General features: G+C 44.2%; 1 pseudogene; it reads right to left on the bottom strand.

The window, feature by feature from the left end:
• LOC122926122 overlaps positions 1-16667 on the bottom strand; it is a 119407-nt pseudogene that overhangs the window by 22210 nt on the left and 80530 nt on the right.

Genomic DNA, 16667 nt, shown 5'->3' with positions numbered 1-16667 from the left:
TTCTGTTCTTGCATATAAAGCTGATGTAAGTGTCGCTTTTCTTGTCTGTGACTTCGCTATATACTGGGGAGCCCACCCCGGTACACGGCTTACAAAGAGACAAAAATGAAAATATGGTCAAAATGTGGATATATGGTCCTTAGTGTCAATAGACCCGCATACAATAGATAAGGAAAGAAGACCGAATTCAGACCGTTTTGTAGACCGTAAACCGAAAGTGGCTCATACTATAGGTAATTGGCTACAAGCCTTCTCTGTTTTAGGTTACACTATGGCTCTACGCCATCCTGAGCGGTCGGTGGAGCTTTTCATCTATATGGACTCCATTTATAATGCATTCAAGTCACATGGAGGTTCAGCATGGTGGAGCTATGATGAAGAGTTCCGCCGACGATCAGCTTTGCACCCAGAGATAGGTTGGGGTGTAAAAGCTACTGACCTGTGGCTTCATCTCATGCTGGTGCAGGAATCTCATCCCTTTTCTTCCGCTGCCACTGGCTCCTCAGCAACCATGCAGGGGCCAGTGGCTGTTCGCAGACCCGGAGCCTGTTGGCTTTATAACAAAGGGCATTGTAAATTTTTTGCTTTGTGCAGATACAAGCATGAGTGCTCAGTTTGTGGAGGACCCCACTCAGCCATCCGTTGCCTGCGTAACCCCCTTGTTCTCAAAGCCACAGCCCCCACTGGCGGGAAAGTCCCTGGTGAGCGTCTCCGCGATGTCACATTAGCTAAATAGTTACCCCATTAAAGAAGCAGCGGCCCAAATCCGTTTCGGTTTTACTTTTGGGTTTTTTATTTCCTTTACCTATTCGAGGTTACCTACGTTTTCTAATAATTTAAAGACAACGTTAGACAATCCGCACCTGTTGCGGGAATTTTTTTTAAAGGAGGTTTCCTTAGGCAGGATAGTGGGACCATTTTCCTTACCCCCCTTTTATAACATACGTATTTCACCATTAGGCCTTATTCCAAAAAAAGAACCAGGAAAATTCAGGCTGATCCACCACTTGTCCTTCCCCAAGGGCATGTCGGTTAACAACGGCATTTCAAAGGATGATTCTTCCGTGTCCTATGTGCCTTTCGATAGAGCGGTGATTTTGGTCAGAAGTGCGGGCCAAGGGGCACTTCTAGCAAAGGCAGATATTGAGGCGGCGTTTCGCTTACTCCCAGTGCACCCAGACTGTTATCACCTACTGGCTTGTATGGTAGAAAATGTATACTTTATCGACACTTGCCTACCGATGGGTTGCTCCATCTTGTGTCATTTTTTTGAGCTATTTAGTACCTTTCTGGAATGGGTTATTAACTATGAGACTGGTTCGCTGTCTATAACACACTACCTGGATGATTTTCTATTTGTGTCTCCGGGTAATACAAACCAATGCCAATACCTCCTCAACACATTCCGTTTCTTTATGTCAAAGTTTGGCGTACCCCTATCGGAAGAAAAAACTTGCGGACCCACGACTACTATTACATTCCTAGGCATTGAAATTGATACTATCTCAATGGGTTTTCATCTTCTTCAGGATAAACTGCAAAAATGAGTTGGCTTAATACAAGGTTTCCGCGCCTCAAAATCAGTCACATTGCGACAAATGCAGACCCCGTTGGGCCTACTAGTTTTTCGCTTGCAGAATTATGCCCATGGGTCGAGTTTTTTCACGTTGTTTATCCATGTCTACCCGCGGCGTTGCTAAACCGGATTACCACATACGCTTGACAAAACAAACGAAAATGCATTTACAAGTGTGGAATCAATTTTTGGAAACATATAATGGCCACACGTGTTACCAAGGCCCAGAAATATCAACACAAGATTTGGCATTATTCACTGATGCAGCGGGTTCTACCGGTTTTGGGGCAATATTTGGCAGCCAGTGGTGCTCTGCTCCGTGGCCGGAGGATTGACATGCCTCCGGCTTCTGCTCCAATGTTCCCCTCCTTGAACTGTTTCCAATCATAGTTGCAGTCAACTTATGGGGACATAAATTCGCAAATCAGTGCGTATGTTTTTGGACAGACAACATGGCAGTGGTTTTTAGTATAAATAAGCTAACCTCTTCCTCCCCTCCTGTACTAGCACTGCTCTGGCATTTCGTCCTGCGCTGTTTAGAGCTAAACATCTGGTTTCATTGTCTCCATTTACCAGGCGTACATAATTCTGCCGCTGATGCACTTTCCCGTTTTCACTGGCAGGAGTTCCGGAGCATCTTACTGGGAGAAATCAAGGAAGGCCTCGCCTGTCCGCCGCTGCTATGGGACTTGCTGAAGAACATCTGATGTCACTGGTGAGGGCGACAGTAACGCCAGCGACTTGGCCAGGACATGGTAAGGCATGGGCTGAATGGTGTGCGCGGGCGAGGATTACAACCATAGGTACATTGCCGGCGGATAGTTTGCAGGTGACGATCTCTTACCTATTACAGTTAAGAGATCAAGGGGCTTCAGCTGTGGTAGCGCAGCATTGGCTAGCAGGAGTAAGTTTTTACCTCAAACTGTGCAGTTGGCATGATGTTACAAAACATTTCTTAATTCGTCAAGCCATTAAGGGCTGGATTAAAGAACATACGCGTTGTGAGCGCTGGTGCCCAGTATCTTACTCCCTCTTAATACGCCTTTGCAATGTATTGCCCGCCATTTTCTCTTATGCTTATGAAACCATACTGTTTAAGGCCGCATTTTGTTTAGCATTTTTTGCTGCACTCAGGATTGGTGAACTCGTTTGCCAATCCTGCTCCCGTTTAGGCGGTTTAGGTGCAGGCAATGTTTTCCTCACTGAATCCTCCCTCAGGGTACTCATACCTCGCTCCAAGATGGACTTACTGGCACACGGCTCTTGGCTTCCTTTACATAAATTGGAGGGCCCGATTTGCCCCCATGGTGTGGTTTCAGAGTGGTTGCGGATCCGTGCTCAGGGCCGTGCTTTCCTGCTACACACAGACACTAACGCGTTTTCAATTCAAAACAATTTTCCATGTTGTCTCTAGGCGTTAGATCTCCCAGTGTCGGAGTTTGCCACACATTCCTTCCGCATAGGTGCTGCTAAAGAAGCAGCAAGGGCCGGTTTGCCGGAATCAGAAGTGCAACGTATTGGCAGATGGAGATCTGTGTGTTTTTCCTCCTATATCCGCCCACACTTATTGATTTAATGTATTTCAGATTACAGCCAGCCCACCATCTGCTTCATCGGACACTCCTACATTTTCTGGGCAGGACAAAGAGCGGAATGCAGGCCAGGCGGCCGTAGCCTCAGTTTCAGGAATAAGGTGTACAGGGTCTGCGCTGGTCACGGGTCCTTTCAGAGGCAGTGGAGCTCAGTAGGACAGTTCGCTCCCCTATTATCTTGGTCATTCACGCAGGGGGTAATGACCTCCGCCTATTAAAAATAGCAGAGCTCATTACCCTCATCAGAGCAAATTTAGAATGCATCCCTGCTTTCTTTCATGAAGTGGTAATGGTGTGGTCGGAAATTATTCCAGGAGTCACGTGGCAAGGATCTAGGGATTCGCAGGCGATAGACAGCGCTAGGAGAACTGTCAATGCCAGGATTTCCCGATTTATTGGTTCCAGGGCAGAGGTAGTTGTACGGCATCGCCAGCTGGAAGGTGACAATATACGACTTTTGAGGCCGGATGGTGTACACCTGAATGATATCGGCCTAAATATCTTTTTGTGAGGTTTACAAGATAGTGTGGAGCAAGCATTGTTCTTGTTGGGTGGGGGTTGGAGCGCCGTGTAGGGGTACATGGGCTCCTCAGTGGAGGTCGGAGTGAATAAAAGGAGATGGAGAAGAAGGCAGACTTGCCTACCGAAGGATTCCGTGGGGCATACTGCTTCTTGTTACGCCGTTTTTTTTATATATGTTTTGGAGATCAAAAAGTTGGTGTTGAAAATCAATAGGTAAATAAAGCTGTGACCAACTCTCACCCAACAAAAGAAGGTGTCTTTGTGTTTTTTTTATAAGTTAGCTGTGGTATGCTAGGTTGGGGCAAAGGTTTACATTTCTCGGCAGTCATAGTGGTGCAGTTTTCCTCTGTACACTTTTGAACTAGATAACTTTGTCCTAGATGAAACATCCTTTCCCTGGTAACTTACCTTGACTTCGATGGGCATATGGATGATAAATAAATCTATGTAATCCAGCTGAAGATCTTTTAGAGATTTCTCAAGAGCGGGTCGAACTCTCTCTGGGGCATGAAAAGAGGACCAGAGCTGAAAGAGAACAAAGAAGTCAGACAATACTTACAGCTCTCTCCTTGGGTTGTTTCACTGAAGCATTGAGAAGCTGCAGTTCCACATCCCTCCTGCCCCCTTCCCTACTTATTTTGTTACTCCATATCAGTTTTTTGAGGATGAAGGAGGTTTCTGCAGGTTTCACCTTCCCCAGAACGATAAATTGTAAAGTTGAATGCATTTATATAATTTATATGAACTAGTAATATATGCAAAATATAACCATTTATGTTTAACCTAACCATGGAGATTTACAGGCCATTTCAGTTTTAAGGAAAGCCAGCTGACAAACCCATATGGACACTGTATTAAGGAGTTTCAATGGTTGTCGGAAAATACATTTTTTTGATATTTTTTGATATTCATTACCTTCCCAGTGTAGAATATGTCTTCTCTCTTCACCGTTCCATCTGAAATCTTCTCATTTATAGCTCTCCCAACCTCAACCTCATTCCCGTAGATGAAAGCAGAGTCAATGTGATGATACCCAACTTCCAGGGCCACCTTTACTCCATTTTCTGCCAAGTTCTTGTCAAACTAAGGATAATGATATGGTTTTTTATTTTAATGCATATAAACATTCCTTTAGTCAACCTTAGGTAATATCTACACCACCAAATCATTCAACTGAAAACTGAGAGTGAGTCTGAAACTTATCAACCTTAGACATATGGTGGCCGCAGGGAAATTAAAGGCCCTTCATTGTAGTTACACATTGGAAAGTGGAAGACTACACACCATCTAAAAGGTTTATAGCCCACGGGATCCATTTCTTGTGGCCCACGGCTCCCTGCCAGAGCATATAGTCTGAATGCTAATATTGGGGTAAGGAGTCTGATAGGAAATGATCTGAGGCTGATGAAGACTGGGGGAGGGGTTTGATGGGGGTTGATCTGAGGCTGATGTAGGCTGGGGGTCTAATGGGAGGCTGATATGAGGCTGATGGAGGTGACAGGGCTGATTTGAGACAGAGAAAGGGACAGAGACAGGGACAGTTGCAAAGGCAGAGGTAGGGAGAGTGGAAGCTGGGTGAACCCCTCTCTGGGATGACCTTGGCTGCCATTAATGCCAAATGAAAAAAATATATATAGTACAGGTGCCATTTTGTGCTGCAAGAATACAGCTCTCTGATTTTTTTTCAACAGAAGCACAATTTCTGTAACTTACCCCTAAGTCAATTATATGTTTAACCAAATATAGCAGTCAAATTTTTAAGTTGAGAATTTTGTATGGCCCGCCAATGAATATTCAAATGGCCCTCGGCAGCAAAACAGGTTCCCCACCCCTGGTATATGGGCTCCTTTCCAATGGATTGGAAAGGAGATCCAAACAGGCAAACAAATATCCAGCAGCTAGTGAGTCCACTGTAAAATCTTGAAGCTTTACTATGAATGATTAAAACCCATGATACAACTGTTTGCATTAACGCATAATCCTGCTTTGTGTGGTACTTGTGTCATGGATTTTAATCATTCATAATAAAGCTTTGAGATTTTACTGTGGACTCACTGGCTGTTGGGTATCTATTTGCCTATTTGTTTGTACTGACTTCCCAGGGTCCGTGCATGTGAGGCTGCTGCTGGCGTGAAGTGGAGTCTTCCGACTACTACTGATTGTGGACACTGATCTCCCTCCTTCTGTAGAAATAACACATCAATTTCATCAAGTTGATGCGGCATGATTGTGAAGGAGGAACAGTACAGAAAGATGGCTGATGGTTCAGCCAACAGTTATACATTAATGATATTTAAGATTGACTCTTCAGGTTTTTTAGGTAGAATTTTATATAGAATCCAAACCATGTTCAAGTGCAATAAACGTCCTTATAGAATTGATCAGAAAATACTGGAAGATATCAAATGTATGGCCTTTTTTAATGAAGAGGCAGTTTCTAAAAAAAAAAAGAAGCTATTTGCCCTTCTTACCTCGTACATGACTCTACTGGAGAAATACTTAACACTTAGTGTCTCAATCTCCCACTCCGGGAGCCCAGCACATTCTCCTTCCCGCATGTCTACAGGTGATATGTCAGCCTGATATCTATCCTGTAGATTGAGCAGCCGGAAGTGCTCATGTACGACCTTCGTTATACTTTAAAACTCTGAATACTACAAATCTTTGCTAAGATAAGTATGTAAATGGGTGGTCAACTCAACTTTCATTTCAAACAACCACTGCGCATCCCCTTGATGTTCCTATGGGGTCCTGGTGCTGAAAGCCCTCAGAACTGACTGGTACCATCAGTGCTACCATTACATGATTAAAACCCATGACACAACTGTTTGCATAAACGCATAATCCTGCTGTGTGTGGTACTTGTGTCATGAATTTTAATTATTCATAATAAATAGTGATGAGCGAGCATGCTCGGCCGAATATTTGTTCGGCTCGAGCATCGCTATGCTCGGCACATGGCGGTACTCGACTGAGTACCACATGTGCCTGAGCGCCATGCTTGAGACTCCTCCCCCCACATTTCGCGGCTGCTAAGCAGCCAATAAACGTGCAGGTAAATACTGCCATCACTGTAATGCCAGTAGCCATGTTGGCTGCTGGCATTACAGTGATTGGCTGACCGGAACGCGTCATCGGGTGCTATATAGCACCCGATGACGTGGGTTCAGCTCATTGCGAGTCAGAGAGAGCTGCGGTTAGGAAGGGACAGATAGTGTAGGGAGTGTGATCGCAATATATTCGATGGAAAAACGTTTAAAAGACCCAAAAGTTTTTCAAAATAGCAATGATTTTGCTATATAGAAGGTGTCTGCATGACTTGTGACAACTGTGCAGCAATACCTTCTGTGTGTCAGGGGCAGAGATAGGAAGAATATTAGTGAAAATAATAAAAAAAAATCCCATAATCCACATTTTTTGCTGTCAACGGTGTAATCCGTGAATTGTGTGATCTGCGCTTCAATACATTGTGTGGTTTTCAGGCCCAGATATAGGCAAAAAATTATAATACAGAAAACACAATTTTTTTCCCCCCATAATCTAATCTTGGCCTAAAATAGTGTCCATATTCAGAGTGTTTCTGTGACATACTGTCCTGCATACGAAAACTGTTTCTTTAGGGCAAATTCCAATAATCTCGGCCTAATCTAGTGTCCATATTCTGCGTTGTTCTGTGACATATACTGTCCTGCATCCAAAAATAGTTTATTTTGGGCAAATTCCAAAAATCTGGGCCTAATGGTGTCCATATTCTGTGTGTTTCTGTGACATATAATGTCCTGCATCAGAAAACTGTGTCTTTAGCGAACTGTAAAACAATCTGCGCCACATCTAGTGACAAAACCATTAATATGAAGAAGGTGAGCACTAATGCAGCGTTTCATTCTCATGTGGGAACTGCAAAATAGCTTTAAAACTGCATTGTCCTACTTCATGTAATTTTGTATGGCAACACCTGTTGTGTCCCTGTTCATAGGCTGGTCTGGTGTAATTTATACATCCCACCACTAAATGGGGATAGTACTTAGGTCATATATATACCTAGGTCAGGCCTAGTGGGTCAGATAAGAGAGATTAGACAGGTCAGTTCAGTGGTTGTTGATTAGTAGTCAGTCTTTTGAGTTTGAGAGAGTGCAGATCTAGCACTTCTGCTCAGCTAAAGTCTAGTCCAGAAAGGGACAAAAGAAAGAAAGGACTTAAAAATCCAAAGGATAAAAGCCTCAATGTAGGCATTAAAGACCTTTGGGAATCCAGGTGAAGGATATTATAGCCACCGGCAACCTCACCAAATTACTCTGGTTTACAAGGGACCTGAAGCAGAGTCACTTACCAGAACTACTGATACAGAACCTTCAAGCTAAGCTAAACCCAGCCAAACCTATTAACAGTGGATCAACAGGATTCCTTTTAAACTGCAAAAGACTGTATTCGGTTTGATGTACCTATTGCAACTGGAACCAACATCAGTAAAAGCTGTGAGTTGTATCCTACCACTGTCTACTTCATTCTTACCATTGGTTGTACCACCATTAACGGTACTGGCGTCACAACAAATACCATCAAGGGACTCAGCCTCAACAAGCACCCTAAGCACCCCTGACATCAAGGGCACCTGAACCTACATCTTGGCTGATGCTTCCCTACCACAGAGCGTGCCTTGGAGGATTTCGTGCTGTCTTCCTCAACACTGTGCTGCCAGCCCAGGGAGGCTTTCTGCTAACCGTGAGTAAACTGATGAACTGTGTTGTTATTTGGCCCCTCATCGGCCCACCGTGCACCTCACTTGTTGCCCCTGCAGTTCTGGCTGGCTGCACTAAGGGACGGGGAAGTGGGCATGATGCTGATGGTGCTTATGGTATTAGGGTGCTTGGATGCCATGTGGCGGATCATGCTGGTGGTGGTGAGGTTGCTAGTGTTCACGCCCCGTCTCATTTTGGTACGGCACAGGTTGAAAACGACTATTCTTTTGTTATCCGCACTTTCCTGAAAAAAGTGCCATACTGCGGAACATCTACCCCTTGGCAAGGGAGATTTCCGCAAGGGGATGCTCCGGGGAACAGTTGTGGCCTGTTTGGTGTGGCCCGCCTTCTCCCTTTTGCCACTCCACTGCCTCTTCCAGCCTGTTGCGGTACAGAATATCCCTCCCCCTCTGTATTGCTGTCCTCACTCGGCTTTCCACTTTCCAAGGTTGGTTCAGTGACTTCATCGTCCACCACCTCCTCTTCCACTTCCTCACTCTGCTCATCCTCCTGACTTGTTAACCTAACCACAACCTCAGTGATTGACAACAGTGTCTCATCCTCTTCGTCAACCTCTTGAGACAGTAATTGCCGTTGACTTATTGCCAACTGTGTCTCATCATTATCCACCTCATTAAACAGTAATTGCTGTTCCCCACTGTCATCTTCTTGTGACTGTGGATGCTCAAGAGTTTGGGAATCAGGGCACAAGATCTGTCCCTCTTTAAGCGTGCTTGGCAAGAGGGCCAAAGCAAGGAATGGCGCTGAAAAGAGCTCCTTGGAATATCCGAGTGGGGGATCACTTGTTTGCCCAGACTCTCCATGGTGGGAGGAAGGATGATCAGGGTGAGGATTATGTTGAGCAGACTTGGCTACTGAGACTGGACTTGGTGGAAGACAGGGTGGTGCTTAAGCGACTGGAAGCATTATCTGCTGCAATCCAACCAACCACCCGGTCGCACTGGTCTGACTTCAAAAGTGGTGTCCTGCACCGCCCTGCAAACTGGGACATGAATCTAGGTATCGTGGATGATTGTTTTTCTTGTGCTCTGATAGCAGGCACAGTTTCACCGAGCTCAGGGCCATGGCTTCTGCGTGCACCATCAGCATCACGGCCATTGCCCCTTCCCTTACTGCTCGCCTTCTTCATATTAAATGTTATATATGCTTGAAAGTCTGTCACACAAGCAGTAGCGTAGGATTTGGAAGTGTATGCGCAAACAAATGTAAAAAGGTATTTGGGATGTGGAAACGTCACACAGGAGATATCCCACAGATAATATCAATGCTGTCACCAGCGGCTAATAAAAAATTACAGGGAATGTCACAGGTAATTGGGATGAGGAAATGTTATACAGGAGAGGTACCACCGGTAATGTCACTGTCCACAGCATCTACGAAAAAAAGTTCACTGTATGTTACCACTGCAGATGTGGCACTGGTAATGTCACTGTCAGAAGCGGATACCGTCTACGGAAAAAGTACACTGTATTTCACAGATATTTTTTGGATGCGCACACTTTAGACAGGATATGTGGCGCAGCTAATGCAGTAGCCTAACTATTGCACGCCATTTAGCACAGGATTAGGGATGAGCGAACTCGAACTGTATAGTTCGGGTTCGTACCGAATTTTGGGGTGTCCGTGACACGGACCCGAACCCGGACATTTTCGTAAAAGTCCGGGTTCGGGTTCGGTGTTCGTCGCTTTCTTGGCGCTTTTGTGACGCTTTCTTGGCGCTTTTTGAAAGGCTGCAAAGCAGCCAATCAACAAGCGTCATACTACTTGCCCCAAGAGGCCATCACAGCCATGCCTACTATTGGCATGGCTGTGATTGGCCAGAGCACCATGTGACCCAGCCTCTATTTAAGCTGGAGTCACATAGCGCCGCCCGTCACTCTGCTCTGATTAGCGTAGGGAGAGGTTGCGGCTGCGACAGTAGGGCGAGATTAGGCAGATTAACTCCTCCAAAGGACTTGATTAACTGATCGATCTGCAGCTGTGGATCATTGAGCTGCTGATCCTCAATTGCTCACTGTTTTTAGGCTGCACAGACCGTTTGTCAGTCTCATTTTTCTGGGGTGATCGGCGGCCATTTTGTGTCTTGTGGTGCGCCAGCACAAGCTGCGACCAAGTGCATTTAACCCTCAATGGTGTGGTTGTTTTTTGGCTAAAGCCTACATCAGGGTGAAGCTGTCACACCAAGTGCATTTAACCAGCAATAGTCTGTTCATTTTTTGGCCATATACAAAATCAGGGGCAAGCTGCGCCTGTCACCAAGTGCATTTAACCCTCAATGGTGTGGTTGTTTTTTGGCTAAAGCCTACATCAGGGTGAAGCTGTGACACCAAGTGCATTTAACCAGCAATAGTCTGTTCATTTTTTGGCCATATACAAAATCAGGGGCAAGCTGCGCCTGTCACCAAGTGCATTTAACCCTCAATGGTGTGGTTGTTTTTTGGCTAAAGCCTACATCAGGGTGAAGCTGTCACACCAAGTGCATTTAACCAGCAATAGTCTGTTCATTTTTTGGCCATATACAAAATCAGGGGCAAGCTGCGCCTGTCACCAAGTGCATTTAACCCTCAATGGTGTGGTTGTTTTTTGGCTAAAGCCTACATCAGGGTGAAGCTGTCACACCAAGTGCATTTAACCAGCAATAGTCTGTTTATTTTTTGGCCATATCCCAGTCTAATTCTGTCACTAAATCCATACCGGTCACCCAGCGCCTAAATACTAGGCCTCAAATTTATATCCAGCTAAATCTGTCCCTAGTGCTGTAGCTGGGCGAGTTATTTAGTGTCCGTTCAAGCACATTTCTTGTTCTGGGTTGAAATACAATTCCCAATTTAGCAATTTCATAATTTAGTGGTTCCTGCTATATCAGAGCTATTTGAAATCTATCCCAAAAAGGGTATATAATATTGAAGGTGCACATTGGGTCATTCAGAATAACTTCACACACACGCTTCTGTGCATTTCCAAGTCTAATTCTGTCACTAAATCCATACCGGTGACCCAGCGCCTAAATACTAGGCCTCAAATTTAAATCCCTCTAAATCTCTCGTTACCCACCGCTGTACTGTTGTTGCTGGGCAAGATATTTAGTGTCCGTCAAAGCACATTTTTTGTTCTGGGTTGAAGTACAATTCCCAATTTAGCAATTTCATAATTTAGTGGTTTCTGCTATATCAGAGCTATTTGAAATCTATCCCTAAAAGGGTATATAATATTGAAGGTGCACATTGGGTCATTCAGAATAACTTCACACACACGCTTCTGTGCATTTCCAAGTCTAATTCTGTCACTAAATCCATACCGGTGACCCAGCGCCTAAATACTAGGCCTCAAATTTAAATCCCTCTAAATCTCTCGTTACCCACCGCTGTACTGTTGTTGCTGGGCAAGATATTTAGTGTCCGTCAAAGCACATTTTTTGTTCTGGGTTGAAGTACAATTCCCAATTTAGCAATTTCATAATTTAGTGGTTTCTGCTATATCAGAGCTATTTGAAATCTATCCCTAAAAGGGTATATAATATTGAAGGTGCACATAGGGTCATTCAGAATAACTTCACACACACGCTTCTGTGCATTTCCAAGTCTAATTCTGTCACTAAATCCATACCGGTGACCCAGCGCCTAAATACTAGGCCTCAAATTTAAATCCCTCTAAATCTCTCGTTACCCACCGCTGTACTGTTGTTGCTGGGCAAGATATTTAGTGTCCGTCAAAGCACATTTTTTGTTCTGGGTTGAAGTACAATTCCCAATTTAGCAATTTCATAATTTAGTGGTTTCTGCTATATCAGAGCTATTTGAAATCTATCCCTAAAAGGGTATATAATATTGAAGGTGCACATTGGGTCATTCAGAATAACTTCACACACACGCTTCTGTGCATTTCCAAGTCTAATTCTGTCACTAAATCCATACCGGTGACCCAGCGCCTAAATACTAGGCCTCAAATTTAAATCCCTCTAAATCTCTCGTTACCCACCACTGTACTGTTGTTGCTGGGCAAGATATTTAGTGTCCGTCAAAGCACATTTTTTGTTCTGGGTTGAAGTACAATTCCCAATTTAGCAATTTCATAATTTAGTGGTTCCTGCTATATCAGAGCTATTTGAAATCTATCCCAAAAAGGGTATATAATATTGAAGGTGCACATTGGGTCATTCAGAATAACTTCACACACACCCGCTACTGTGTATTTCCAAGTCTAATTCTGTCACTAAACCCATACCTGTCACCCAGCGCCTAAATACTAGGCCTCAAATTTAAATCCCTCTAAATCTCTCGTTACCGCTGTACTGTTGTTGCTGGGCAAGATATTTAGTGTCCGTCAAAGCACATTTTTTGTTCTGGGTTGAAGTACAATTCCCAATTTAGCAATTTCATAATTTAGTGGTTTCTGCTATATCAGAGCTATTTGAAATCTATCCCTAAAAGGGTATATAATATTGAAGGTGCACATTGGGTCATTCAGAATAACTTCACACACACGCTTCTGTGCATTTCCAAGTCTAATTCTGTCACTAAACCCATACCTGTCACCCAGCGCCTAAATACTAGGCCTCAAATTTAAATCCCTCTAAATCTCTCGTTACCGCTGTACTGTTGTTGCTGGGCAAGATATTTAGTGTCCGTCAAAGCACATTTTTTGTTCTGGGTTGAAGTACAATTCCCAATTTAGCAATTTCATAATTTAGTGGTTTCTGCTATATCAGAGCTATTTGAAATCTATCCCTAAAAGGGTATATAATATTGAAGGTGCACATTGGGTCATTCAGAATAACTTCACACACACGCTTCTGTGCATTTCCAAGTCTAATTCTGTCACTAAATCCATACCGGTGACCCAGCGCCTAAATACTAGGCCTCAAATTTAAATCCCTCTAAATCTCTCGTTACCCACCGCTGTACTGTTGTTGCTGGGCAAGATATTTAGTGTCCGTCAAAGCACATTTTTTGTTCTGGGTTGAAGTACAATTCCCAATTTAGCAATTTCATAATTTAGTGGTTCCTGCTATATCAGAGCTATTTGAAATCTATCCCAAAAAGGGTATATAATATTGAAGGTGCACATTGGGTCATTCAGAATAACTTCACACACACCCGCTACTGTGTATTTCCAAGTCTAATTCTGTCACTAAACCCATACCTGTCACCCAGCGCCTAAATACTAGGCCTCAAATTTAAATCCCTCTAAATCTCTCGTTACCGCTGTACTGTTGTTGCTGGGCAAGATATTTAGTGTCCGTCAAAGCACATTTTTTGTTCTGGGTTGAAGTACAATTCCCAATTTAGCAATTTCATAATTTAGTGGTTTCTGCTATATCAGAGCTATTTGAAATCTATCCCTAAAAGGGTATATAATATTGAAGGTGCACATTGGGTCATTCAGAATAACTTCACACACACGCTTCTGTGCATTTCCAAGTCTAATTCTGTCACTAAACCCATACCTGTCACCCAGCGCCTAAATACTAGGCCTCAAATTTAAATCCCTCTAAATCTCTCGTTACCGCTGTACTGTTGTTGCTGGGCAAGATATTTAGTGTCCGTCAAAGCACATTTTTTGTTCTGGGTTGAAGTACAATTCCCAATTTAGCAATTTCATAATTTAGTGGTTTCTGCTATATCAGAGCTATTTGAAATCTATCCCTAAAAGGGTATATAATATTGAAGGTGCACATTGGGTCATTCAGAATAACTTCACACACACGCTTCTGTGCATTTCCAAGTCTAATTCTGTCACTAAATCCATACCGGTGACCCAGCGCCTAAATACTAGGCCTCAAATTTAAATCCCTCTAAATCTCTCGTTACCCACCGCTGTACTGTTGTTGCTGGGCAAGATATTTAGTGTCCGTCAAAGCACATTTTTTGTTCTGGGTTGAAGTACAATTCCCAATTTAGCAATTTCATAATTTAGTGGTTTCTGCTATATCAGAGCTATTTGAAATCTATCCCTAAAAGGGTATATAATATTGAAGGTGCACATAGGGTCATTCAGAATAACTTCACACACACGCTTCTGTGCATTTCCAAGTCTAATTCTGTCACTAAATCCATACCGGTGACCCAGCGCCTAAATACTAGGCCTCAAATTTAAATCCCTCTAAATCTCTCGTTACCCACCGCTGTACTGTTGTTGCTGGGCAAGATATTTAGTGTCCGTCAAAGCACATTTTTTGTTCTGGGTTGAAGTACAATTCCCAATTTAGCAATTTCATAATTTAGTGGTTTCTGCTATATCAGAGCTATTTGAAATCTATCCCTAAAAGGGTATATAATATTGAAGGTGCACATTGGGTCATTCAGAATAACTTCACACACACGCTTCTGTGCATTTCCAAGTCTAATTCTGTCACTAAATCCATACCGGTGACCCAGCGCCTAAATACTAGGCCTCAAATTTAAATCCCTCTAAATCTCTCGTTACCCACCGCTGTACTGTTGTTGCTGGGCAAGATATTTAGTGTCCGTCAAAGCACATTTTTTGTTCTGGGTTGAAGTACAATTCCCAATTTAGCAATTTCATAATTTAGTGGTTTCTGCTATATCAGAGCTATTTGAAATCTATCCCTAAAAGGGTATATAATATTGAAGGTGCACATAGGGTCATTCAGAATAACTTCACACACACGCTTCTGTGCATTTCCAAGTCTAATTCTGTCACTAAATCCATACCGGTGACCCAGCGCCTAAATACTAGGCCTCAAATTTAAATCCCTCTAAATCTCTCGTTACCGCTGTCCTGTTGTAGCTGGGAAAGTTATTTAGTGCCCGTCAAAGCACATTTTTTGTTCTGGGTTGAAGTACAATTCCCAATTTAGCAATTTCATAATTTAGTGGTTCCTGCTATATCAGAGCTATTTGAAATCTATCCCAAAAAGGGTATATAATATTCAAGGTGCACATTGGGTCATTCAGAATAACTTCACACACACGCTTCTGTGCATTTCCAAGTCTAATTCTGTCACTAAATCCATACCGGTCACCCAGCGCCTAAATACTAGGCCTCAAATTTATATCCCGCTGAATTTGAATACAATACATTGGGCCAAATAATATATTTGTTGTTGTGGTGAACCATAACAATGAGAAAAACATCTAGTAAGGGACGCGGACGTGGACATGGTCGTGGTGGTGTTAGTGGACCCTCTGGTGCTGGGAGAGGACGTGGCCGTTCTGCCACATCCACACGTCCTAGTGTACCAACTACCTCAGGTCCCAGTAGCCGCCAGAATTTACAGCGATATATGGTGGGGCCCAATGCCGTTCTAAGGATGGTAAGGCCTGAGCAGGTACAGGCATTAGTCAATTGGGTGGCCGACAGTGGATCCAGCACGTTCACATTATCTCCCACCCAGTCTTCTGCAGAAAGCGCACAGATGGCGCCTGAAAACCAACCCCATCAGTCTGTCACATCACCCCCATGCATACCAGGGAAACTGTCTCAGCCTCAAGTTATGCAGCAGTCTCTTATGCTGTTTGAAGACTCCGCTGGCAGGGTTTCCCAAGGGCATCCACCTAGCCCTTCCCCAGCGGTGAAAGACATAGAATGCACTGACGCACAACCACTTATGTTTCCTGATGATGAGGACATGGGAATACCACCTCAGCATGTCTCTGATGATGACGAAACACAGGTGCCAACTGCTGCGTCTTTCTGCAGTGTGCAGACTGAACAGGAGGTCAGGGATCAAGACTGGGTGGAAGACGATGCAGGGGACGATGAGGTCCTAGACCCCACATGGAATGAAGGTCGTGCCACTGACTTTCACAGTTCGGAGGAAGAGGCAGTGGTGAGACCGAGCCAACAGCGTAGCAAAAGAGGGAGCAGTGGGCAAAAGCAGAACACCCGCCGCCAAGAGACTCCGCCTGCTACTGACCGCCGCCATCTGGGACCGAGCACCCCAAAGGCAGCTTCAAGGAGTTCCCTGGCATGGCACTTCTTCAAACAATGTGCTGACGACAAGACCCAAGTGGTTTGCACGCTGTGCCATCAGAGCCTGAAGCGAGGCATTAACGTTCTGAACCTGAGCACAACCTGCATGACCAGGCACCTGCATGCAAAGCATGAACTGCAGTGGAGTAAACACCTTAAAACCAAGGAAGTCACTCAGGCTCCCCCTGCTACCTCTTCTGCTGCTGCCGCCTCGGCCTATTCTGCTGCTGCCGCCTCGGCCTCTTCCTCCGCCTCTGGAGGAACGTTGGCACCTGCCGCCCA

The sequence above is a fragment of the Bufo gargarizans genome, chromosome 2 (assembly GCF_014858855.1).
Source record: "Bufo gargarizans isolate SCDJY-AF-19 chromosome 2, ASM1485885v1, whole genome shotgun sequence".
NCBI classification, from domain to species: Eukaryota; Metazoa; Chordata; class Amphibia; order Anura; family Bufonidae; genus Bufo; species Bufo gargarizans.
Note: the sequence above shows the minus strand (reverse complement) of the source record. Positions and strands in the feature narration are given on the sequence as shown.